Raw genomic sequence first — 27,233 nt, forward strand, 5'->3', positions numbered from 1 at the left:
AAATTAACGAGCTAAGTTGGGAACCTTTCAACCTTTATGATTGGTTCGTTCAAAGTCATTAGCCAGTCATAACTGAAAGTCCTTGTTCTTTTTGCAGTTACAGCTTACTCCCATTTAGTGGGGCATATTTTGACTACGACGTTTGCTGTGTGAAATTTTAATTTCTTGACGTACCATTTCATAAACATTTCAAGACAAAAAATGTGAACGAAGAGACGAGTAAAAGTCATGGTGATAACATTAGTGTTGTTAAGCCTCCTGGTAATACTACAGAATACAGATGTGAGGCACTGGAATGGATGAAGCTTGGTTTAGGGGTACTTACATAAATCGAATAGATTGGGAACCACTAGTGCGAAAGGTAAGCTACTTCTCTCGAGTAGTGCAGCTATACGGTTTAGTATTGGTTTTGCTGTCATCATTTATTAATCTTCTGTGGCGTTTAGGTTATTCTATCATTGCCCACGACAAAAATTGCATTAGATGTTCTATTCCGGAGAATAAAAGAAGATCAGCACATGTAGTTTTAAGATACGTTAATTACAAACATTAAGGGAAGCAAGTTCTCTGAGCAAGACTTCCTGCTTAACACCGAAGATAATGTAAAGCCGAGAATATTTTGATACTTGATTAGTCGTTTTGGCTAGAGAGCATTAAATTCATATTTACGTCAAATTTTATTGAAACGTGACCCCTAATCCTTCAGTTTTCTTATTTTACTTCGCATATTTTACAAAATAAACATAAAGTGTTCTTACACAATTCTCACTTTAGTGGAATAACGAGTGAAGTGAGACATACTTATCACAATAATGAAACACGTGTACTTGCACTGACCCTTTTTTCTTAAAAATAAAAACTCGTATGAAGATAAATGTCGCTTACATTGGGAGAAAACCTGAGATAAAATAATATATCCTCTTCATTTATTCGTAAACGCTTTCATATGCAATTTGGAAACGAGTCTTTCCGCAAGACCAAAAAGGTAAAGTTGGTTTTTAGGCAGTATTGAATCAAGTAACATTGTTACAATGCATTTAAAAAACACAGTGTGACTAGCAGGAATACCCTTCTGTTTAAACCTACTTTTTTGGAGGAAAACTGACTATACTGTCAGTAAGAAAACGAATCTTAAGCTTTCTCTTATGGCAGAAGAAAAAAACGAAAAGTAGTCTTAGCTAAGAGGACACAAGAACAGTAAACATTGTTTAAGAATTCTGCTTTTTAATGAAAACAAAACAGACTGAAACATAAAATCTCTTCATGATTTTCACCTATTATTGCTTGCATAAGTTTTGTAAATATCGTATCAAAGAATATAAATAAAAACATTGTCTACCAGTTATTAATTAACGAGTGTCGTAACCTCTCATAGTATAGTAAAGCCAGTAAGGACTAGATACCCTATGTACAGAGAAGATATATGGGATAGGTGGAGAGACAATAACGTGATTTATGTTTGATAATATTAATATAATTCACTGGACATACCTACTAAACTATAACGTCATCTCAGTGTTGCTAAAATTTGATCCAACACAGAAATATTTGTATATTAATATTATGACCATTTGTTAAAAAGGCGAATAAAATATTAAACAACACTAAATGCAATAAATAATTGATATTGTATCATATGTAATAATCTGAGAAACGTGCTTGATTAATTTCTATGAAATTATGAGAATTAGCTTCTAACAAAGGTAGTTGCAAACAATGAAATAATTTTGTGTAAATGGCAGAAACAGTACCAATTGATGCCATAATAAAAATAAAGTTAAATAATGCAACACTGTAGGACTTTTGAAATTATATTGAAGACAACACAACACTCTAAACAGAGTTCATATAAATGTTTATAATTTGCCTCTTTGTACGTTAGTAAGTCATAGAACCAATAATTAATTTTACAAACATCTTCAATACTGGGCAGTCGTTTTGATTAGGATGCCCTAATTTTTTATTGAAAAATACAGAAAAGAATGAGTTTTCGTCTTTTCTCAATAAAAAACATACATTGATGATTGATAATTTTATAACTTGATGCTTCAAAATTTCTTAAAGGAGAAGCATCCACCCTCATTGGTCCCTAAATATCCATAGGCGCGTTTAAAATTATATACAGTGGTGTGTAAAAGGGGGCATAAATGTATTTTGGAAACGAAAGAACAAAGTGCATTTGTCAATTAGGCTGCCCCCCCAGTTGCAGAGCGGTATTTTTTCGGACTTACAACGCTAGAAACCGGGCTTCGATATCCGTGATGGGTAGAGCAAAGATAGTCTATTGTGTAGCTTTGTGCTTAACTACAAAACAATCAGCAACAACCATTACTAGGCTGATAGGTGGTAGCCCAGAATCAGATAAAAACTTTTTTTATTTTATGTATAAAAAGGTAGGAGGCGTACATCCACTCCATCCCACAGAATCTGATCACCCATGATATCAGTGGGAGGTTTTTGACCAGCAAACTGCTTTAAAAAATTTTGGAATCGGCATATCTTAAAACAATTAAAAAGGAAGGTAAAAAAAACGACATAATACAGACTGTATAAAACAATGAATATTTTGTCGGAAAATTTTGTCTGCATTGCACTGTTCAATATAAACAATAAATAATAACTTATTTTTTAAGGGACTTGCTAAATTACGGAACTGTGTTAAAAAGGAAACGTCTTGATGAAACTAATAAGGCTTAAGTTTGTTTAGCCAACTACATGAATAATGTTCTTGATACCACCGTAACGTAGATTTCCTGAAATTCGAATTAATTAGTATGTATAAAAAATACACAGATTCTAGTAAGTTTCATGTAGTAATCAAGTCCTTCCTTTGTCTCCGAGTAATTTTAAATAAAACAGAGTGTAAATACGTGTAAATAAAATAATAAATATCCGAAAATCCTAACTTATGAACATCTTTAATACTACCGTGTTTCTCCGAAAATAAGACAGGGCTTATATTAATTTTCACTCCAAAATATGACACTAGGGCTTATTTTCGGGGGATGTCTTATTTTGATATATTAAAAAAATGAAGTTACAAAGTAAAACTATTAAACTAACCATTTAAAATAAACTATTATTAAACTATTATACTAACTGATTAATACTTAAACAAACTAATTAAGTAACTATTAAACTAATTAATAAATTAATTTTTTTTATTTCTTTCCTCTTCCTGCCACTCTTAACTAGGGCTTATTTTAAGGGTAGGACTTATATTAAAACTATCCCCAAAAATCACACTAGGTCTTATTTTATGGGTAGGTCTTATTATCGGAGAAACACGGTACTTTCTGATGAGAAACGAATATTTGTGATGGTCACAACTCTCAGTTGGCTAGTCATGTTGTTGGTGAAAGTTCAGGGACTTCAAGAACATGATGTACATCATGTTTTAAATCAAACTTACAGTAATCTTTATATTTTTCATGTATGCTGTTAAACCTTCAGTAACATCACAAGCCTCGCTAGGCGCTGGCACGAGGAGACCGTGCCCCAGTTATGTTTGACAATGCCCTGAATCCCCAGTTAGTGTCTTGAAAAAACAGAATAAACAATCGTGGTCAATATCATACCAAAACGCCGAATATTCCTGCGCCCATGGGTACGAGCCCCGAATCTTTTAAGCACTTAGCGACGCCTCTGAATAACACCATGAAAGTTAAGACATTTTGATATTCATGTATGAAGTCTTCCTGGAAAAATAAATTTTCATTATATCTCAAACATATTCAAGTACGATTAAAAAGTCGTTTCTACGAATATTTATACATATATTGCACTTTTAAAATAGGCACGATTTATCTATCAGCATTTTCTACGCTTACTTACCTATATGAAAGTCGAGAAGAGAGAAAATTATATATATTAAATTTATTTCAACGTTGTGGCAGAGAGCAGCACGTGCCCACGTGAAGGTTTACGTCAGGTGAAGAATCTGTGAAAGACAAGTTCGAGAGGAGGTGGCAGTTTCTGTAGACCTTATCGTTATTAGAGCTGTGACCAACATGATAGAGAAACTGTGCACTAAACTCATTATTAGACAATCTTTAAAATACTACTGGTTCTTTAACACTAAAACTCACATTCGCCAGAAGTACTACTTTGATTACATACTTACAACACCAACTGTTAAGAACCTAGCCTTAAAGGAACGCTTCCAACTGAGACTGCGTAGTTGTGACATTGACGTCAACAATACGGCACAGATGCATTGCCGGCTGCCAGTGCGAAACGTACGAACTCTTCACAAAAATCGATAATGTATCTCTATACGCTTCCATCGTTTCCAGCTGTTTAAAGCAACCTGCCGGTATGTGGACAAATGCTGGTTGATGTTTGAAGACATGAAAATTATTTATCCGAACGCAATAATGTACACAATGATGTTCTTTAAAACATAAAACTTATCTGTCAACTAAACCCATCTTTACGTGTAAATGTATATATCGTTTTCCCGCTATCTACAATACGACATCAAACAGGCTGAGATCAGATTAAGTGATACGTCCTAATAAGGAACATTAGCAAAACAAATAACATTTCTTTATCTCCTTCATGTTAAACGTCAATAATATGAGTGTGCAAGCCCAAAGGTATTTTATCGTTCGAGACCATTTTATTGTAAATTGTAGTATCTTTACGAAGTTTGATATGTGTAAGTGCGCAGATGATAACACAGTTGTGATAACCTATGGTTGTATGATAGCACTCTCGATTTTGGTTTGTTTCGAATTTCGCGCAAAGCTATTCGTGGGCTATTTGCGCTATTCGTCCCTAATTTAGCAGTGTAAGACTAGAGGGAAGGCAGCGAGTCATCACCACCCACCGCCAACTCTTGGGCTACTCTTTTACCAACAAATAGTGAGATTGACCGTCACATTATCAGGCCCCCACGTTTGGTGCGATGGGGATTCGAACCCGCGACCCTCTCTCTCGGCGCTACTAATTTATGTCTGTTGCTATCTCTTTAAAACGTTATTATTAAGTGTCTTAATATCTTTAAATTATTTGCAAAAATAGTAATTTCTTGAAATTAAGAAGTAAAGCTTGGTTAACTGATAATTTTATCGCTTGTAAAATAACTTTCATGTTTTATTGCGTTGAAGAAACTAAAACGTGGTAATACTGCAGTTAGTTTGAAAGATAAATTATGTATCTTTCCACTAATATTTGTTTCACTAATGCTCATTAATGCTTTCTACTCCAGAGACTGTAGATTACGTGACAAGAAAACGGAAAAGAACACCGAGATAGCTGATGGTATTCAGTTTGATAATACTTCCAATCTACTGTTTGTACCTTGACACCGTATATTATCGCTCATTAACATTAAAATATCATTTACAGTTTTCAGTTGGTCCTAAACGTTCATTTGTACTCACCATATTACTAAGCCTACCTTACAGGACAGCACGTGAATAATATTATTTCGGAGCAATCGCTTTTCCAATTTAGCATTGTTATTAATACAAAGAAATGGTTAAAATCATACGAGTGATTCCACTCCCAGTAAAGGTTATTTGATCGCAATGTTGACCACTTGTTTTTCTTCTTTTAGAACGATTTTGTTTGTTTCTGAATTTCGCGCAAAGCTACACGAGGGCTATCTGCGCTAGCCGTCCCTGATTTAGCAGTGTAAGACTAGAGGGAAGGCAGCTAGTTATCACCACCAACGAATAGTGGGATTCACCATAACGCTATAGCGCCCTTACTGCTGAAAGGACGAGCATATTTAGTATGACAGGGGTTTGAACCCGCGTCATACTGATTAGGAGTCAAGTACCCTAACCACCTGACCATGCCGGTTTGACAAAATGGTGACAACAAATGAAAAAAACAATAAATAAATAAAGAAACACTTTTCTAACTAGAAAGGTTTTTTAATTCTAACAATTTCAGTTCATATGCAATGACGGTCGCCAAAACAGCTGATAATCAGCATGGATTCAGTGGTATGTATGCAGGCTTAAGATTCTAGAAATCGGGTTTAAATACTCGTAGTAAGAACAGCACACATAGAGCAATGTGTAGCTTTGTGCTTGGCAATAATCAAACCCAAAACGTGTAGAGTGTTTTACTTTTGACAAAATGCGCGATTTATCGGTCCTCTCTTTCTAAACTTACTTATCGATGTGAAAGTCAAGGAAAAAGAAAGTTGTTTTATATTTATGTCAACGTTGAGGCAAAAAGCAGTACTTGCCAACATGAAAGTTTACACCAACAATACCAGCAAATGTAATGATAAAAATAAAGTTAAATGATGTGTGGAAGGAAATAAAGTCACAGGACAAAAGTTACAGTTTTGTGCAGGACAAAAAGTCATTTTGTTTACATACCATAAATAATTAAAGAAATAAAGAAATATTTTAAGTCAGTTATTAACTGATAATGCCATCATACATACACTAGCGTGCAGAAAAATGGAAGATTTTTAAAAAGTATTCTTATTAATAAATAAATGGTATGTTTGAATAATATGAGGTTATTTTATCGTCATAACTTCCAACAATAATACGTTCCTTTTCTTTAATACGCCATTAGTTAGCAGTCATTGTAGACCTAATTTATAAGTACTAGGTGTGCAAAAAATGAAACACACATTAATTATAACTATAATCATGTTTTCACAATATTTCCCGCCTTATTAAAGATACCTGTAACTTTTTTTTCCTGGATTCATATAATACAATTTATGTATACTTTATTTTTCGTCCTAATTTGTTATGGTAGCAAGTGAAAATTATTTTAAGAAAGAACGTGAAATTTGTTTGAATGATCTGGTGTAACCCCACCCCCTTCACAGTAACACAAATAAAAACTGTGGAAATACACCATTAAACGACTCTTTCCCTAGGTTATATCTAGATTAATTATTACGTCAACTCACGCACTTTTCGAGAAGTACAATTATTTGCTGGCATTTCTTCGTAAGACTAAACCTTGACCAAATTCAAAATTGCATTACGTCATTAACAGAAAAAAAACACACACATAGTAGATATAGCCTTACAGTATGAAGTAGTTATCTCACAGTCACGTACAATTCACGTTCTCAAATTGTACACAAAATTATATTTTACGATTTCATACGTTGTGAAATCCCTTTTCGTGCTCTAAACAGAAAAGTTGTCTTTTAACTAATTCACTGTTTATGGTTAAAAAGTGTCCCTGTGTCTATGTATACATATGTGTGTATATCTACATACAAAGGTGTTTATTCAAGGTATTCACATTGATTGTTTGATTCTTAAGTTTTGTATTGTATTTTGTCTTGTAAGCAAGACCAGCTGCATATGCTTATAATAAAAAAATGTATTGCTAGCATTTAAGCAGCGTACTGACCTCATAAGGTTGACATTAATTAAACGACCAGATAAACAACAATAGTATAAAGGTAGACTTTTCTGATGTACTTCGAAAGAATGTACCTCTTATGTTCTGCTCACCTGACTTTACCGTTACATAAGAATGAATTCACGTGCTTGCACAGATAAAACTTATAAAGCAATGACCCGTTAAAAACAATAAAAAGTCTCATTGTTTAGTACATGTGTTTGAAAATTAAGTTCAACATTTTAAGATTATAATGAATCGTGTTCACGAGGTTTAAAATTAATTCATTACAGTCTAAAATCCAGTTTATTACATCTTCAATTTTAAAAAGACGTGCGTTCAGTGAATTAGTTTCACTGAGCAAAATGCGTCACTGCAGCCATGCAAGGTACATAGCCAAATCTCCTGATGCGTCCAACATTCCAGTCATTAGCCATCTTTTATTTTGATTGTGGCTAATGGGCTATTTGTTGTGATAATATTTAGAGTACTATATTATATATCGAAGTCTACGAATAGTGCACATGACAAAATGTTCTTTGGAAAAATTATACTTGTAGGTAATCGCTTCATTTAATAATTTATTTTTCTAAAAGATTCTCGATTTTCTATTTTTATTTTTATAGAAGTGACGTAAACAAAAAAGGAAATATTCGGCATTACTATTTTCATCGGCCAGAGGTGTCGCTAGGTGCTTAAACATTTGGATTCGGGCCCACACGCATGGGAGTTGTCGGCGTTTCGGTAGGATATCAATAAACGATTTTCTATTATATTTTTTACATTGTGAATATTTCGTTTAGTGATATACAAAGAGCTTTTGATAATTATGGTAAACTATTAAAGCTAACGTCCCTGTTGATAATCAATTATAAACGTTTTAAAGTTGCAGCTTAAGGGAATAGCTTATATTGTGTTATTTATAACCTAGAAATCAAACACTACATTGTGGCTTTGTTATGTCTCCCCAGAAACACATCATTTTTCTTCTTCCAAAAGGTTTTTATTCGATCACCGTTCCTTTATTTCTTGGCTGTTTGTTGAAACTTGGTAGAATTATACCAAAACTATATATACCTTAGGCTTCTATGCTGTCATATTTACAGCAACCAAAATGAAAATTAACTCAAATATATATGTTTTGCGCCCAACAAATTGACAAAAACAAACGAATTTATATATTTTGAATTATTTTAGAGGACTCAGAGCACACAAAAAACACCAACTTTGAGGTTTTGGGTTAATTACTCGGCCATATTTTAAACAATTTACATGAAATTTAACAAAAAGATATGTTTTACATGCTGCACAAACAAAAATGGTAAACAAAAATGATATATTTTAACCATTTTCTGTAATTACAGGGAGGTCAAAATAACACAAAAATACAAAATTTTATGGTCTTTTCAGGTAATTTGGTCGATACATATGGGATTTTGGAAAAACACACACACTTTTCTACAGGTTCCAATCATTTACATGCAAAAATGAGGGATATACCATTGTTTGGGTCCACGTTGGAACAGCGGTAAGTCTACGGATTTACAATGCTAAAATCAGGGATTCGATTACACTCGGTGGACACAGCACATAGCTCGATGTGGCTTTGCTATAAGAAAATTACAAAACACACCAATGTTTGGTTATCTTAGGGAGAGGTCAAATATCATTTTATGCTAAAGAGCATATTTCGTGGTTTTTAACAGTGAAGTATTTCAAATATTCCGATTTACATAAAATATCCGACTTAATTAACTCGTTTTTTTAAGTAAGAGATTATCAATATTTTGCATTTCTGTTTCTGTTGTCAGTAAATATTCTAAGTATCACACGAAGATTATATTGGATGCTTTAGAAAAATAACCATATTATTTTTGTAAATGTCAAATAAAGGTCAAATGTTGATTATGCTAAAGATATCTTAAATGACCCAGCATCGCTAGGTGGTTGAGGCGCTCGAGTCGTATTCTGATGGTCGCGGTTTCGAATCCACCTTGCACCAAACATACTCGTCCTTTCAGCCGTAGAGGCGTTATAACGTGGCGGTCAATCCTACTATTCGTTGGTAAAAGAGTAGCCCAAGAGCTACCTTCTCTCTAGTCTTACACTACTAAATTAGGGACGGTTAGTGCAGATAACCGTCATGTAGCTTTGCGCAAAATTCAACAACAAGCAAAAATAAATCAAACAGACGTATTTTAAATATTAAAAACAACTTTAAAAATTATATTCAACACATTCGAACTAACCTAGGAAAACATTTATGAGGTAGAGAGAAAGAGATATAAAATTGCATTACAAAAGAGTACATTGAAATAAAGTTTCATTATCGAAGAAGACGGTATGTTTTGAAGTATTTTATAAAATAAAGACTGCTTATGAAAATTATGGTTTCTTAGAAATTTTATAGGAATCAGTGGGATGATTAAAAATTTCACATATTTAATTGCATAATAAACACTTCTACTTCAAGGATTTTTAAATTTATTAAGTGTTAGTAATGGCGTCTTATAATAACATTCAGGTTGATGGATAAAATATTACGTGAAAACACTCAAAATGTGTTTAAGTTAATACATAATATTAATTATAAGATGGCTCGGCATGGCCAGGCGGTTAAGGCATGAGGTCTTGGGTTTGAATCCCGTCACACCAGACATGCTCGTTTTTTCAGCTGTGAAGGCATTATAAGTAACGGTCAGTCGTTGGTAAAAAGAGTATTTCAAGAGTTTGTGGGTGGGTGGTGGTAACCAGCTTCTTTCTCTCTAGTCTTACGTTGCTAAATTAGGGACAGCTAGCGCAGACAGCCTTCGTGTATCTTTGTGCAAAATAAAAAAAAAACAACAACAAACGTATATTCATATTAAAATAGGCTACTTGATACCACCATCCTTTATTTAATATTTCTCTTTCACAACCTTTTTAAACACTATTTTAACACATTTGAGCCATATTTTTCGTGCAGTGTGAATGGAACGTAGAGGTTCTGTTGTTTTCATTAAATAGTCATAAAGTTCAGTACATGACTATCTAAAGTTTGTTTTGATAAACACTGCTTTAACTGTCACCACAATTCGAAGTCCCTTAGATCTGGGTTTCTCACCATGCACTTGTAGAACTTCCGAGAGTTTGACGACAGGAGAGTACGCGTTACAATAATAAGCGAGTTAGTTAGGGCTAGTGCATTCATGATTCGACGCAATTGACAATTCGATGTTATTATCATGAAGCCGGGACATTTTCCGCGTCTTGAGAACTTTTCTCAGGACACTAGGATAGACTAGTTAAAAAACGGGACTGTCCCGACGAAACTGAGGGACGTCTGGACACTCTATCATAGGTACAAAACGATATTTAAAGAGATAAAACACTGATATAAAAATTAATGGTTACATGGGTGAGTGGGTTGTGAAAGTTTAGATATAATAATTAATGGTTCAAATTTACTTTTAGCTCTTCATAGCACCCTTGACACTGTGTTCTTTAAGCATTGTTTGTAAAAGCATGTTGGGAATGAATGCACCGAAGTAGTTATCACCTTGTAATAACACACACACACACACAAAACACTTCAATCCAACCAGTTAGTTTTCCAGCCGACGTTGCTTGAAAACAATATTGTCCGCCAACTGACAACAAAGAGGCCAATAATTTAGAAGCGTAACGAGCCACAACCTCAGGCTTACGAAGACATTCTCACTCTGCTGGTTGTTACGACTATTTGAACACTGATTTTCATCCTTTTCTTTACTTAATAGAAAAAAGAGCTTCCAAATATTCAGAAAAAACAACAGTTCACTTATTATATTAAAGTGAATACTCTAATTTAAAACTTTGTAAAATAAAACAACTCAGTGAAAGTACTTTTAAAACATTTGTTTCAAATTTAAATTCCTTTTGATTTTGGGACACCTAACACTCCCTACAACACTAAAAAGATTGAAGAGTGCTTGGCTTGTACTTGTAATAGATTGACGATGTATATTTATTTTAGTACTTACAGTGATTTCATGATAGTTTTCTATTTTGCAAGTGACGTATATTGTTGACTATGTATTGCAATCTTGTATTAAGATTTATGGCTAGGTGTGTTGAGGCGTGTGACTCGTAATCTGAGAGTCGCGGGTTCGCATCCCCGTCGCACCAAACATGCTCACCCTTTCAGCCGTGGGTGAGTTATAATGTGATGTTCAATCCCACTGTTCGTTGATAAAAGAGTAGCCCAAGAGTTGGCAGTGGGTGGTGATGACTAGCTGCCTTCCCTCTAGTCTTACACTGCTAAATTAGGGACGGCTAGCATAGATAGCCCTCGAGTAGCTTTGTGCTAAATTGAAGAACAAACAAACATTAAAAGTTATTCAGATTACGAGTCGAGTGCCTTAACCATCACGCTGGGCCTATTACTTAGGTATTACTAAATAATGCTAGTGATATTGTTGACCAGTAGTCATATGTCATAAACATTTCTCTGACATTTTAGCTCCTAAAGTTAAAACTTTAGGTAATAAAGACTATTATTCTAAAATTGACGTATCACTGTTTTTAGAAACGGAACACATTTTAGTCATTTTAAGTACAAAAGTGTTATTCAAAGTCTAATAATTGTCAACTTTATGATATAAATATACAAATGTTCATTGTTTGTTTGTATTATACCAATTCTAACATAACTAAAAGACATTTAACTAAGGAAATGATTTAAAAATATAAAATATTAATGTAAACTGCGCTAAACACATCAGATAAAGAAACATTATGTTGATTCATCTATTGAACCTTGAAATTATGAATCTGGGCCATGGTAATACCCTCACTTAAATAGCGAAATATACGTGTACACTGATTAGGATAATAAAATGTTCCAGTGAATCTTGTTGGTATGTAGGACATACTGACACTCATCAAGTTGAATGTGATTCTGTTTATATGTTATAGCAGATCAAATTAAGGCAGCTCGTATGGCGCTGGAAATGAGATGACGTCAGATATATGCTGTCAGCTATATTTAAGCTGCAACTCGATGTAAATAAAATTAAAACATCTACATTCTTACCCAACGCAAACATGTTGAAAAATTGGATAATTTAAAAACATACTAAACTCTCAAATTACATTAAAAACCATAATTTTTCTAATTACGTTCACTAGTTCTTTTCCCGTTTTTTAGATCTTAAGTGCATGTACATCTTTTATATTTTCCGTAAATTATTATGATTTTTTTTCATCTATGTCTTTCGTAATTTCTTCATGAAATTTTATACGAACGCACTTGTTCTCCAGTTATTCATAGTTAGGTCCACAGACTTGTGACGCTAAAATAGGGGGTTTAAGCCTTCCTGGTGGACAAGTCGTAAATTTACCGCTGTCTGATAGGGGGACAAAAAGGTTTGTTTTGAATTTCGCGCAAAGCTACTCGAGGGCTATTTGCGCTAGCCGTCCCTAATTTAGCAGTGCAAGACTAGAGGGAAGGCAGCTAGTCATCACCACCCACCGCCAACTCTTGGGCTACTCTTTTACCAACGAATAGTGGGAATGACCGTCACATTATAATGCCTCCATAGCTGAAAGGGCGAGCATGTTTGGTACGACCAGGATTCGAACCCGCGACGCTACGATTATGAGTCGAACGCCTTAACACGCTTGGTTATGCCGGACCCGGGACAAAAAGGAATGAAGAAACTTGTCACAAGCACTTTGCTGTTATTTTAGCAATATGTGCAAAACGTATTTTTATTGAAATAAATGCTTTTTATTTACAAAGTTCCATAATCGTCAATGTTTGTATTTTTATGCTTGTGATAAAAGGAGGCCCGGATAGCACAGATAGCCCTCGAGTAGTTTTGTGCGAAATTCCAAAAACAAACAAACTTGTGATAAAAGTTATAAAAAACATGTTAATCATTTAAGAGTTTATTATCGCGAGCCTTGAGCATGAGGTACTTTATCAAGCAGTAATAAACAACTTGTAAAATGTAGTTTCATACAGTAACTTCAATGATTGTAAAATGTAATTTCATACAGTAACTTCAATGATTGTTTTAGACATCGATACGTCCCAGAAACCGAGCGTAGGTTTCAAGAGAAAACGATTTTGTAATTGAAAATGAAATATGCAACTCATATTATCGGTATCATGAAATAGCACAGAATGAAAATTAAGTATAAGAATAATGAAAGCAATATCACCAGTTTTATAATTAAAATATGAATTATAGAATGTTTGTTTCTTTGTAACTAAAAAGCTACATAATAGGTATCGAAACCCAGATTTTGGTGTAATAAGCTGTAATGTATTATAGTTTATTTTTGATAAGTCTGATTTATTATGTTAAGTACTTTACGTATTACTCTCTTTAAATAACTACAAATTTGAATTCGAATTTAGAAGTTAATTAACTGTTAAAATGTGTCAAAGTTATGGTATTTTCCGACGAGATTGATAGACACAATTTCCATTTTTTTTACAAATATATTTTAATATACAAACAATACGATTTAAAATAACGATTATTACAAATTGTTATTGAAATATTGGTTTATATACAAGAGTTTTACAAACTTACAGGCACTACCGAGTTTTATATCGACGATCCAGACCCACGACGAGCAAATGAATTCTGAGTTGATTTTATTACGACATGCCTAAGCTAACACTACATTTTCTTAGCTGGCTTCACTCTGGTTACAAGCTCACTTCTTGTTCGTTTGTTTTGAATTTCGTGCAAAGCTACACGAGGGCTATATCCGCTAGCCGTCCCACATTCAGCAATGTAAGACTAGAGGGAAGGCAGCTAGTCATCACCACCCACCTCCAACTCTTGGGCTACTCTTTTATTAACGAATAGTGGAATTAACAGTAACATTATAACGCCCCCACAACTGAAAGGGCGAGCATGTTTGGTGTGACGGGGATTTGGACATGCGATCCTCGGATTACGAGTCGCACGCCTCAACACACCTAGCCATAAATCTTAATACAAGATTGCAATACATAGTCTTTATGGACCTCGCTTTGTGCACGGGAGCATTGTCATGCTGAAAGAAAAAAAGGCTTTCCTAAAATTCTTGTCACAAAGTTGGAAACACAAAATTCTTTAGAATGTCATTGTATGCTGTAGCATTAAGATTTTTCTTCACTGGAACTAAATGCCTAGCACAAACCATGAAAACAGCCCCACACCATTATTCTTTCTCCACAAACTTTACAGTTGTCACTATGCATTCAGGCAAGGAGCGTTTTCCTGGCAATCGCCAAACCCAGATTCGTCCATCAGACTGCCAGATAGCGAAGCGTGTTTCATCACTCCAGAAAATGCGTTTCCATTGCTCCAGAGTCCAATGACGGTGTGTTTTATACCACTCCAGCTGACGCTTGGCATTTCGCATGGTGATCTTAGGCTTGTATGTGGCTGCTCGGCCACGGAAACCCATTTCATGACGCTCCCGACAAACAGTTCTTGTACTGGCGTTGCTTCCAGAGGCAGTTTGGAACTCGGTAGTGAGGGTTGCAACTGTGGGCAGTCGATTTCTAGGCGCTACACGCTTCAGCACTCGGCGGTCCCGTTCTGTGAGCTTGTGTGGACTACCGCTTCGTGGCTGAGCTGCTGTTGCTCCTAAACATTTCCACTTCATAATAACAGCACTTACAGTTGACTGGGACAATTGTAGCAGGGCAAAAATTTTAGAACTGACTTGTTGGAAAGGTGGCATCCTATGGCAGTACCACGCTGAAAGTCACTGAGCTCCTCAGTATGACTCATTCTACTGTCCATATTTGTCTATGGAGATTGTATGGCTGTATGCTTGATTTTATACACTTGTTAGCATTGTCTGTGGTTGAAATGGCCGAGCCCTCTAATGAAAAGGGTTGTCCATATACTTTTAGCCATGTAGTGTATATTTGAGGTTTTTTATAGACTCCCCAGTAAAACAGCGGTATGTCTGCGACCTTATAACACTAAATCGAGATTTCGATACTCATGGTGAGCAGACCACAGATAGCCCATTATGTAGCTTTGTTCTTAATTACATCCAACCAAACAACTATAGTGTAGTATTTTATGAGTTCAAGTAAAAATCTAAATGTTTAGAATGCCGTTTGTTTTTTTTTAAGATTTATATGCATTTATTCAAAAAGTAATTTTTCATTGTACCTTTTTTTATTTTTCTCTTCAATATTTGAAATAATTTTTGAACATCTCAATTATGAAATAAAACGATTATGGAAGTGCCTACCCTCCTTATTTTTCATTCTACGTAGAAGTAGATACTAGTTTGAACGTAATCCGAAGCTTAAGTTATATTATAGACTAATACCTATGGTAACTCCCCGTCGCGCCAAACATGCTTGCCCTTTCAGCCGTGGGGGCGTTATAATGTGACGGTCGATCCTACTATTCTTTGGTAAAAGAGTATCCCAAGAGTTGGCGGTGGGTGGTGATGACTAGCTGCCTTCCCTCTAGTCTTACACTGCTAAATTAGGGACGGCTAGCGCAGATAGCCCTCGACTAGCTTTGTGCGAAATTCAAAAAACAAACAAACAAACTTATTGTAACATTGGTATTTTTAACACGACAAAGAAGCTTAAACCAGTCAAAAGTGCTTGCAACACTTGCCTGTTTCTCTTTGTGTGTATTACAGTATAAGCAGATAGAGGAGCCTATATATATACCATCTGAACATCATTTCTTGTTGTTTATGAGAATCCCTGATCATTAAAAATGTAAAATCCTAGTAAGTAAAACGGATGCGGGTAACGCCTACTGGTTAGCTTGCCGGGTGTTGGAATAAAAGTGCGTGTGCAAGACGTGATGCGGTTGCACATGCTCCAACTATCAGCTGGAGGCTCGTTTTAAAATAACAGTCAATTTTCTTAGTTGATGGAGGGTGCTACTGGTTGGCTGGCTTTCTTTTCTCTGGTCAGTAGTTTAAAATGAGGAACAACAGAGTTCGAACCATGACCTAGCGTTTTATTCTAAGAGAGCACATTGTGTCATTAAGGTCGAGAAAAATTCGATTCCGATAAAGTAAAAGAGTAAAATATTTGTTATATTTAGTCAACGTATCTATTTAATTGTTCTAATTGTTTGTATTTAGCTGCATGTAACATATTTGTATTGTTCACTTTCTCTTAGCTGGCAAAATTTTTATAGATGTGTAAATGTGTATTACGATGCAAAGTTTTGAATAAACAATTTATTTCTAAATATGTAATGGAGATAGAAAAGTAGAAATTATACTAAGGTACAATTATTGACAAAAAGAAACGTTAATGGTAAAAATATTCTTAAGAGGCCAAAATTAAGAACAGTCAATTTCAATAAAAGTTTTTTCACACAAGAAATAAAATTTAAACTGTGAAAGTAGCAATTTCACTCGAGAGATATTTTACTTTTAATCTCGTTGAATCACAAGTTCCATTTACTGTTGGCGGATTTTTTAAAAAAAATCTTTATTGGTGTAAAGAATATAGTATTATAGGCTTTATATTATTAGATAAGACCTGATTAGGTCAGATGGTTAGGACGTTCGACTCGTAATCTGAGGGTCGCGGGTTTGAATCCCCTTCGCACCAAACATGCTCACCCTTTCAGCCGTGGGGACGGTATAATGTGGTGGTCAATTCCACTATTCGCTGGTAAAAGAGTAGCTCATTGTCATATAATGACAATATTATATTTTCGTTCAATCTTTTTTTATATTGCACAACGTCTTAGTATCTACACAGATATTCCAAGGTAAATTCAATTCATACGAGGCAATGGTTAATAGACAATTCATTTTTAGAAAGACTTACTTATTAAATTTCTGCTATTTTCAAAGAGACCTAAATAGAATAACGACAAGTTATTCTTCCTATAAAATTGGCTCAGCATGGCCAGGTGGTTAAGGAACTCGACTCGCAAGCCGAGGATCGCGGGTTCGAATTTTCCGTCACACCAAACATACTCGCTCTTTCATTCGTGGGGGCGTTATAATGTGACGGTCAATCCCATTATTCGTTGGTAAAAGAGTAGCCCAAGAGTTGGGTGGGTGGTGATGACTAGCTGCCTTCCCTCTGGTCTTACACTGCAAAATTAGGGACGGCTAGCGCAGATAGCCCTCGAGTAGCTTTGCGTGAAATTCCAAAACAAACAAACAAATCAAACCTATTGAATTATTGTCAAGCTTTAACGTAAACCTTCTGGTTTGTTAGTTATTTCAGTTTTTCTGGAATGTAGACCCTTGTGCAAATTAATTGAAACAAATGGTCATTTTACAATATTTTCAGCATTGCGGCGGTGTAGGCTCGCTGGACCCGCTGATTTCCTTTAATAGTCATTTTTTCACACAAACGGCGTCATTAGTTGTGTTTTGCAGTACGGTCGATCTATTTTTGTGATATATTACGAGATTTTGAGAAATATTACGTCATTCAAAATTACGTTTAAAGGGCAAGGAGACCAGTAAATAAAACAACTTCTTATCAACTCAATGAAGAAAAAACGGTATCAATTGGTTCTGAAATTCAAGAACTGGACGCAAGAACAGTGGAGGAAGGTGTTATTCAGTGACGAGACTCATGTCTTCGTAGACATGAATCTCACATGAATCAGGTCGTGAAACGTACCTTGAAGAAGATGTTTTAGGGCTTTTTCAGCTACTATGGCATCGGAGGCTTACACATCGTAGAAGGTATGATGCGAAGACCACAGTACATCGAAGTTTTGCAGAGAAGAGTTGTTCCAGAATTGAAAAAATAAATTTCCAGATGGATTTGACATTTTTCAGCAAGATCTGGCTCCGTGCTACACATCGAAACTTGTGAAGAATTTTATGAGTACAACGTGAATAGAATAAAGGTGTTGGACTGGCCTGAAAACTCTCCGGACTTAAATCCTATTGAAAATCATTGGGCGATTTGTAAAGAAAGACTTCGGGGAAAAGACTGTACTACGAAAGATAAGCTAATTGAGGCCATAATTGAGGTGTGGTATCGTGATCCAAAATTTAGTAAAGATTGCAGTCAAATCGTGGACTCGATGCCAAAGCGGATTAATGATCTTCTGAAAAATAAAGGCGGTCATATCATGTATTAATTTGTGAGTAATTTTTGGATTCTCAGAAATAAAACGCAAAAAACTGAAAAAAATCCGTAATTTTCCGTCTTGTTTCAATTAATTTGCACAAGGGTGTAATTAGTCCGTAATTTTAACGAATGTCCCCCGGTCGGACAGCGGTAAGTCTACGGTGTGTTTGTTTTTGAATCTACGTCTAGCTGTCCCTAATTTAGTAGTAAAAAACTAGAGGGAGAGCAGCTTGTCATCACCACCCACTGCTAACTAATAGTGGGAATAACCGTCACATTATAACGCTCCCCTGACTAAATGAGCGACCATGTTTGGTGTAACGAGGATTCGAATCCGCATCCCTCAGATTACAAGTTGAGTGCCTTAACTACTTGGACATGCCGAGCCACGTAAGTCTACGGATTTACAATGTTAAAATCAGGGGTTTGATTCCCATTGGTGGACATAGCAGATACCTCGGTGTGGCTTTGTTATAAAAAACAACAACACACTCATTCACATATTTTTCATGAAACTAGAAACGAACTGATTATTGCTACTTATAATTTTCAGAGTTCCCTCATTAAAAATGAAAACATGCTTACGTAATAAGTATCTATAAATTTTAACAAGATAAGAAGAAATAGAAGTTTCTTATAGTGTACTTGATGTCATCGTGGATTTTTAAATGGGATTTCGAGAACCTTTTATTATTATTATTATTATTATTATTATTATTATTATACAGTTGAATAAACTAGCACACGTTCTCTTCCCAACAGTAACCTCTTCACGGTTCTTGCTGTAATAATGTTCAGTTGAATATAGTTGAAGTAACATTTGTCCTTTCCAGTTTTTAAATTAGTAGGAAAATGTATCAAGCCAAAATATATCCCTTTTACTGATTCAGATGCTATTCTATGTATTTAGTATTATATGAATATAAGAAATGCGTTTCTTTATTTATTTGTTTTTATCATTACTAAAGTCCTGAGTAATCAATTTACAACAACACATGGAGATTTATATATCGACGAGCATTTTATTTATTTAACATTAAAACCTGAAGTGTGTAGTTCACGATATGTTTACCATGATTAAGGCGGAACTCTTCCCCCCACCCCCCCGTGGTACAGTGGTATGTATGCTAACTTATATCATTAGAAACTAAGTTTCGATACCCACGGCGGGTAGACCACAGATTGTCCTTGGCGCAACTTTACGCTTAATAACAAGCAAGAACGACAGTTCGGATTTTACACTTTTAGATTTCAGGCGTATTGTTACTGTAAATATGTTTGTTTGTTATTAAGCGTTGTTTACCGTTATACGCTCTTAGGCTTACCACTGAAATACCAAGATGGTACTGTGAAAATAGCTAGTTTTAAAGTGGTAAGGCAACATTAAACATAGCGGTACTAATACACATTTCCACATTTTATGTTTTTAGTTTTCCCAAAACATAGTTACCTTAAGAAACAGACCTGTAGTTACCTTAAGAAACAGACCTATAGTTTTCGTAAAAAACAGACCTATGAAACGGTGATTAATTTCTAAGTATTTAACATAGACATAGATATTATCATTTCATGTGATATATTTATAAGATTTAACTTATAGCTTCTTTTTTAATGGAAGTGTTTTTAATATACTTTTTAAAATAATAGACGATTAATAAAGGCTCCATGAACCGAAGTACTACCTTGGGTCTTATGATGAACCACAATAGTGGTTTATAATTAGGGGTGACAAAGAATTGTACAAACCTTAAATAGTAAAGAAAGGTCGAGCATGTTCGGTGACGGGGATTAGACCCCGCTAACTTCAGATTTCGAGTCGAGTGCTTTAACTATCAGGTTTTCAGTTTGAAATCCTTATTAATTACTTTGTATAATGTTACCTGGAACACGTGGACGGCTTTGGCCACTGATTTGTTTGTTCGTGGATTTTCACCTGTTAAAATATACCGTATTTTACTTACCACATGCGGTTAAACCTTTTTATAAGTCTCTTTCTGGATGGTTCTGTTTCCACAAATTGATTCACATTCCTTTGGTTACTAATGTTATTAAGAGCAATAACTACTCTTTTTTTGTAAATTTTAAGTCACTTTACCCTACTTTAAATTAATTTTGATGTGAGAGCGTGAACATATTGCATCGGATATATTTTTTGGTAGCATTACACTATCTTTTAAACGTCAAATAATCCCTCAGCCTCTAGTTCTTATACATCTGTTCCACCAGCGACTGTATAATAGCTGTGGTTATGATGTGACGTTCTAATGTTCAAAACTGTCACTCTGGTCTTCACGTTTCATAGCTAACAGAAATAAATACATTTTGCTAGACCAACAAAGAGACAGATAGGTGCAGTCGAGGCAGTCAAGTATGAATAAATTCCTTTATGAGCCAACAACAAAAATTAAGACGATTCATCAAATTAATTCGTGATTTATTTATAGAATTTCTGAATGTTAAAAATCCGTTATGTTAACAATTTTTAATATATAGAAAAGCCAGTGCGTTTTGGTAACACTACTTTCCAGCAACAGCTTTCATGTCACGTTACTTAGCAATAAAAGTATAACCTAATATTACTGGTAGTCTGTGTTCTGAAAGTATAAAATAAAATGTGCAGGCAACAAAACTGGAACAACTATTTGCTGATTAAATGGGTTTGTTTTATTTATATTAAAAACGTTCGCGGTGTAACCCAAAATAGCTTAATCCAGAGTCGATATTTTTACTTTCATGATATATTTTATGCAGTTGGTTCTAGTCTAGGTGATCACACACTACGTATTTACTTTAGGCTTATTACATTTACATTTTATATATTTAACTTTAGGCTAGGTGATACCACACTAGTATTTACGATCGAATTCAAACCTTGCTATACATACAAGTATGAATGTAATTTCAAGAACATTGATATCCACAATAGAATGAAATGGTTTGAATGGACGTGTAGCTGCTCGAAAACCTCTGTTGTTTATTTGTTTTCGAATTTTGCGCAAAGCTATACGAGGGCTATCTGCGCTAGCTGTCCCTAATTTAGCAGTGTAAGACTAGAGAGAAGGCCACTAGTCATCACCACCAACCACCAACTCTTGGGCTACTATTTTACCAACGAATGATGGGATTGACCGTCACATTATAATGCCCCCACGGCTGAAAGGGCGAGTATGTTTGGTGCCACAGGGATTTGAAACCACGATCCTCAGATTACGAGTCGAGTGCCTTAACCACCCGACCATGCTGGGCCAAACTATGTTGAGGAGAGGTAATTAAACGAAAAGTTAAAATGGGACAGAAACACTAGAATGAACAAAGTTGGAAACATGTACTAATTAAAGTTAAATCTGAGTTCGAATTGTTCACTAACGATCAATGTAATTTTTTTTAACACCAGAGATAAGAATGGTATCGTTGTTAATGCATAATATAGCTACAGTGAAGTATGGAGGGGTTAAGTACAAATGAGAGCCTAAACTCAGCCAATATATGCGACATAGACAGTCAAAATTAAGAATGCAAAACTAAAAGTTTTCGTGCATGTGCACAACGAATCAATAAGCCTAAACACAGAGTGTTACGAAACGCAGCCGTAACAAAATTTTAATTTCAGTACACATACGCCAAGGAAGCCAACAAAAGACTAAGGAAACTTCACTTTCGTACACATAGCAAACAGCAAAGCCAACGTAGTGGTAGCAATAAAACTTCACTGCAGTACACGTAAGCTCATAAAGTGGTAACAAAAATCTTCACTTCAGTACACATCCTTATGCAGGGAAGCGACGAAAGTGATACCAGGCGCAAAATCGACCATGGAAACCTGACTGATTTAAAAGAACTACAACAGTTTCTAATCGATTATATTATTTCCTCACGAACACAACACAACGAGAAGGGATATATCTTTCACTGAGAAAACGATCCTAAGCCTAAAATAAAACGATAATAATATCTTGAAGGTAAAAAGACTGATGGAACACGGATAACCATGAGTTGACCTGCACAATGTCCGGATGTGAACATTCTTAAAGCTGCATGAGCATATTTGAGAAATGAGGTCAAAATGTGACCAAATCTATATACTATTTAATTCTATAACCGATTCGCTTTTCTTTGACAATATCTGTGTCATGTTCTGTACCATTAAGAAAATTCACCATATAAGTGCGTGCCATTACTAGTTGTTTGTAAGTGAACGTATCGTTTGTGCATTTCCACAATTATGCCATTAATGTGTTCTCCAGTTTTTATTTACTTTTGTGACTTTTATACAAGGTTCTACACTGTTACACTATACCGAATAAAATATACTTAAACACTGACGTATGAAACAACCAGAATCTATAAACATCAAGTGTTAATCTTACGTTATTTTGTTGGAAAGCGCCGCACATAAATATTGTGCATGACACACAAGACTACCATTATAATTCCTGAAAACTAGGTCATAAAACATACTTTCGTCTGGATCTTCTCAACAGTTTTCTAAATCATTCAACTTTTTGACGTGTTGTAAGGGATTATATTACATTACGTGTTATAATTAATCTCGGACGAGTCTCCAATTTATTATGTTATGTATAATACATATTAAGATTTCAAATAGCTGAGAATTTTAATTTTGATGTATAAATTAATTCAATTTTGATATGCATAAGTTTTTTTTTTATTTTTGCCAATAACACTGATACACACAATTTTCTTTCTTAACAGAAATATATTTTAATATACAAACAACAATTCCATTTATAATAACGGTTATTAGAAATAGTTAATAGACATGATTATTGATATTCACAAATTTTACAAAATCACAAACAATATTCAGCCATCTATCTAGTCTGGAAGTAAATATTTTATCGACAGTCAAGGTCCACGAGGCAGAAATTACTTTTATGTTGATACACAGATACACTACACTTGGTGGGTATGCTAGCTAGTTCTATTCTTGTTTGACTTAATGCAGTTTATAAGCTTACTTTTCACAGAGGAAGATAGATATCTAACGTCCTAGTATAAATAATGATGTCTGAAATTGATTCTCTGAAGTTGAACGGCTTTGTTCGAAATCTATAAACGTTTGCGGTCAAATTCTGTAGGCTTCCTATTAATAAGTGTTAATCACAATTACAGTTTCCAAGCCTTATGGAGTACTGATTGCAGCTGACAAACAAATACTATGTCTTAGCGTCTTGTGACGACTTACTTCTACATACCCACTCGAGATTCTCGAATGTTCAACAGCGTCAGCAATGTTCGAAGACACCTAAGTGTCTTTGTAAACCATATACTGCGGAGTCTTGTTCTTGAGAATCTTTTATAAATTTAGAGAACAGACTGAACTTGCGCAAATCACGTCTAACAGTATACGTCCCAAGCATCAAACTGAAACAAACTTAGGTAGTAACCTAAATGTATAACAGTAAATTTGTTACAATTATCACGTTAAGAATATTTGCTTACCTGAAACAAATACACAAGAGAATAGTTACTAACGTTCAATATTATAAAATTAAATGCCGAAGGCTAGCCAAATAACGAAACCAATAAGTCTTAATACTGGTTTTAGAAATCACACCAAACTGCAGATTGTTTCACATCGTTTATAATAGATTCATTAGCAGAAATACAAGATAATATAACTAAAAAAATAATCATTCTAGCGTGATTATTGCCGCGAATATTGTTTTTAAAGATTATTTCATCATAATTAGAATAAACTCTGTTCGAACGTTTTATTTTTACAAAGTCATAATTTAGTTGGTTCAAAAACGAACATTGGAGAACATGGAAAATGACCAATGAAACTACACTATATTAATTACTGTTTGTATCTGTTTATATTTAAAATAATATCTAAAATATGATTTTTAAAAATGAAAATCTACCTTTCTTCAAATCAGGACATTATGCTATAAACAATGTTTGGTAACCTCATGAAATAGTATTTATAAGGAAAATAAGTATATTCATTTTTTCTTTCTATTTCAGAAAACTTGTGCATAGGCATAGAAACACATTAACATGTTGAGCAGCCAACCAAAGTAAAGACGATGTGCAATTAAAAGCTGTTGTACGTTTCCAGAATTATTTTATTTTTGTCACCGAAAGTGTTCTTCACATGAGTATCGGAGACAAACAAATGCACGTCTTTTTATTGTTTTTATACCATTTTTCTTTCCAGCAACATAAACTTGTCTTTAGTTTTGTTATCTAAAGCACGAATAATCTTCAACTTTGAATGAAAGTATAAACAGTGTATTCAGGTGGTTTCTCAATGCTAGTATTTCACATTATTGTACATTTATATAATTTACCGCTGAAGTAAGAAATCCAACTTTCCAAAAACGCTCGACTTATCGTGTTTGTTTTGGCAATAAATCACTAAGATATTTAAACTTAACTAATAACTATGAACATTTATAATATGTAAGAATGCTATTAACAGTAATTCTCATATGCTTAAATTAAAATAAATCTATAACATTAATATAAACTAAATATTATCTCCAAAGACTGACTGGCAATTGCAGAAGATAATAGTCAAAACATTGTTTACTCACCAAAGCATTTTACTTATTTTCGTCTTGAATTTCTCGTTTATGAAAACTTGTTTCTGAAAAAAGGCATGTGCTGGTGTGAGACGTGGTTACGATAATCAGTTTTCGAAAGAAGCTTAGTTTTTGAGAACTATTTCGATAGTTTCTATATTTTCGTATTTGTTTTCACATTATATTTCGGCAAAATAATCTAATTTATTCCTATAAGACTCGATAAAGGTATTTAGTACACTAAGGCAATGACTTCTTAAGGAATTCGGAGAAAATAGCTACAAAAATTGTTCAGGGAAGCGGATAGTTGTTATCTCACTTGACTTACTCAGCGTGTAGTATGAAGTATGTAAGCGCCATCTGACGAATAACGCTATCATAATCGAATGCATTTCCGTGTGTATGCAGTAGGCGGCACTTCAGTAATATGTTTTCTTCCAATATTTTCAAAATTCTGTAACTATTGAAACATTCAAACCTTACATTAATATATAACATAAAACAGATATTAGCAATTTGTTATCCTATTTTATAAGGAAATAATAATCATAAACAATGCTTGTCTTCCGCTTGAACAGCTTTTTTTGTGAAAGAATTATTTATTTTAAAATTATCTATTTAAAAAAAATGTGCTTGAAGATAACAACAAATGATATTTTTGTTACTTTTAACGAGGTAAGATGCCGAAAAGAACTGGTGAGTAAGAAGTAAAAGTGTGTTTTAACTTTGTCAACACCTCGACAACAAGACTGGCCTATCACTATTAGTTGTGAATTGAAACATAATTTTGAAAACTTTCTGTTAACCTTTACAGTGCTGAAACTTGACATTTATTGCATATAATGGTCGAATATTGAAAAATAATAAATATGTGAAACTTTTCATTTCATGAACACGAAAATTCGAAGTATTTCATAATGTTAGATATTATGTATTATATTGGTAGACAGAGTCTTTCTAAACGAAAAAAAGGCCTATTTTCTAGTTGGCACTCTATCACCTAAATCTATTTGCTAATTGGTTAATAATTCACAGTCATTGTCTAACAAAAACAGCTTTCATGACTAGAATGTTTACTACTCACATAAAAAAAGGGTTATTCTATCATCGTTATATAGTTGTGAATACCAGAGACCAGTTTTGATAACGAAGATGGTGTCCTACGTTAACACACATTGTTTTATTGGCAACTTCACGAGTGTCAGTCATTAGCTCCTAGTCCGAAGGCCCATTAACACATGTATTGCATTTCAGTTTGACTTATTTTCAGATATAAGTTTGGTGCAATACGAAGTCAGTAAAAACAATGATATGTAGATGTTTCCCAGAGACCTCAAACTCTGTAATCAATGTTTCAACTTCATGTTTTATACAAAGTAAATGTTAAGAAAATAGCCATTAAAACGTTATTTCCATTACCATTTTTAGTTTAGATTTTGTAACTTTATTTCAAAGCCAATCAAAATATTAGGCAGACAATTATTGACCTAGGTTTTGAGCCATAAACTTAACTTGGCGATTTTTCTCTCTCATACTTGAGACATTCAGTTTCTGTCAACATTATATAACATTCTGTAATATTCATAATATCAATATCAGATACCGCCGGGCCCGGCATGGTCAGGTGGTTAAGGCACTCGACTCGTAATCCGAGGATCGCATGTCCAAATCCCCGTCACACCAAACATGCTCACCCTTTCAGCCTTGGAGGCCTTATAAAGTTAAGGTCAATCCCACTATTCGTTAGTAAAGAGTAGGTTAAGTGGGTGGTTAAGCTGCCTTCCCTCTAGTTTTACACTGCTAAATTAGGGATGTTTAGCGCAGATAGCCTCGTGTTGCTTTGCGCGAAATTCAAAACAAACTAAACCAAATACCACCATATTTTTCTCTTAATGTAATGTATGCAAAACATTTACTATTGTGTCAGCAATGTACTACTGTTGTCTTGTTATTTCATCTTGAGTGTACAAACCAAGTTTTGTTTTGTTAACATCAGAACAATGCTTTATAAAAATAATTTATGTGAATGTTTGTTAACTTTTCATAAACATTTAGTTTATGTGTCTTAAAAATATTCGTATTAATTTTCAACAAGAAGTTATGTGTGTGTATATATAATACGATTTTTAACTTTGCAAGATAAATCACCATTATGTACTGAGCATCCTATTTATAAGAACTCAACTAAATATTGTGACGTCAGATGGCGACTGAATCAATATAGAAAATAACTTACTTTTTATCATTTCATATCGTAATTAAATTTATGGGTGTGT

At 34.3% G+C, this 27,233-nt stretch overlaps 1 long non-coding RNA gene and 1 pseudogene across 2 annotated transcripts in view; one reads left to right on the forward strand and one right to left on the reverse strand.

Annotated features, from left to right (window-relative positions):
- The window catches only part of LOC143240267 (tripartite motif-containing protein 2-like), a 54,404-nt pseudogene extending 50,418 nt beyond the window's left edge, over positions 1–3,986 (reverse strand). Inside the window, exon 1 of the transcript XR_013021689.1 lies at positions 3,835–3,986. The product of XR_013021689.1 is annotated as a tripartite motif-containing protein 2-like (transcript). The remainder of the gene's footprint in view (positions 1–3,834) is intronic.
- Positions 3,987–7,052: 3,066 nt separating this feature from the next.
- On the forward strand, positions 7,053–24,662 carry LOC143236375 (uncharacterized). Its single transcript, XR_013019542.1, has 3 exons — positions 7,053–7,228; positions 7,965–8,082; positions 24,398–24,662. It is a non-coding gene; the product is annotated as an uncharacterized LOC143236375 (long non-coding RNA).
- The last annotated feature ends 2,571 nt before the right edge of the window (positions 24,663–27,233 follow it).

The sequence above is a fragment of the Tachypleus tridentatus genome, chromosome 13, assembly GCF_004210375.1.
Source record: "Tachypleus tridentatus isolate NWPU-2018 chromosome 13, ASM421037v1, whole genome shotgun sequence".
NCBI lineage: Eukaryota > Metazoa > Arthropoda > Merostomata > Xiphosura > Limulidae > Tachypleus > Tachypleus tridentatus.